The following is a 1,148-nucleotide window of genomic DNA, read 5'->3' as shown; positions in this document are numbered from 1 at the left end:
TAAACTGTAATATCTTTTAAGTGTGTATCCCTGTATTCTAACGACCATGGCTCTCCCAACGTGGAGGAATAAAGAAAGGAAAGGAAAGGAAAGGAAAAGAAAGAAAGAAAGAAAGAAAGAAAGAAAGTAACAAGCAATAAAATAAATGTGTTGAGTAAGACCTTATGTCGAATAAAACCTAACATATCTTTATTACTCATTGACAAACAATGAGGGATAGCACAAGTAAGTTAAAATGGAGTGGGCTAATCACAAGTTTCGGTATTTTTTCTAATAAGAAAGCAGTCCTTTATATATCTACCTATTTTTGCGTTGTGGGAATCATTACATGTAAAGATATATTCAAATCTGTCTCCAGCGTCGAGACTCTTGAAATCTGTTGTACTTTATTCGAGAAATGTAAAAGGCGTATTACGTATAGCATCATATTTGGTACATTCCATAACATAATGAAATTCATTTTCTATATGCTTTGGACGAAATGGACAAAACCTTTGTTTAAGGGTTACAGTGTAATATCTACCTGTTTTTATATTCAATTTATGACTTGAATTGATTCTTAAATTGAGTCATTGCTTTACGAATTTCAAAGTTATCTATATCATAAAGGTATGTTTCTTGTTCATAACAGTTGATCAATTTGCTCAAGTCTAGCCTTCATCGACGTATTTCCCTGCATCGTTCTTGTGTAGTAACGATTATCAGAGACTGCTTAAACACTTGTACCAAATGGCATATGGGCTATTGTGAACCAGAATCTGTGACCAAACTTCTGTACACGATTCATACATCTGCAAAAACAAATCATTAACCAAATATAGACCTACTTACCTTAATATACTTGACTTCTTCAATTTTACTAGCAGCATTGTGAACCGTGCAGATGATCCAACGCTGTTCTCATATCTTTTATTTAACATTTAACTTAGTACCACTGAACGTTAATATTTTATCAATGTAATATACGTTCGTGAATCAATGTAATTTTATTGATAGGTGTTGCAACGTAATTTTCCTCATTTTATGTTAATTAGCAAAGGTAATCCAGGCACCACTTCATGTTGTACGTCTGCTATTTGCTAATTAAGTCATATCGTATATCGTGTTAGGTACCATGGCCGGAGACCACGCCTGATGGAGACACTCTG

Source organism: Branchiostoma belcheri, unplaced genomic scaffold (genome assembly GCF_001625305.1).
Source record: "Branchiostoma belcheri isolate BF01 breed outbred unplaced genomic scaffold, Haploidv18h27 scaffold156, whole genome shotgun sequence".
NCBI lineage: Eukaryota > Metazoa > Chordata > Leptocardii > Amphioxiformes > Branchiostomatidae > Branchiostoma > Branchiostoma belcheri.
Note: the sequence above shows the minus strand (reverse complement) of the source record.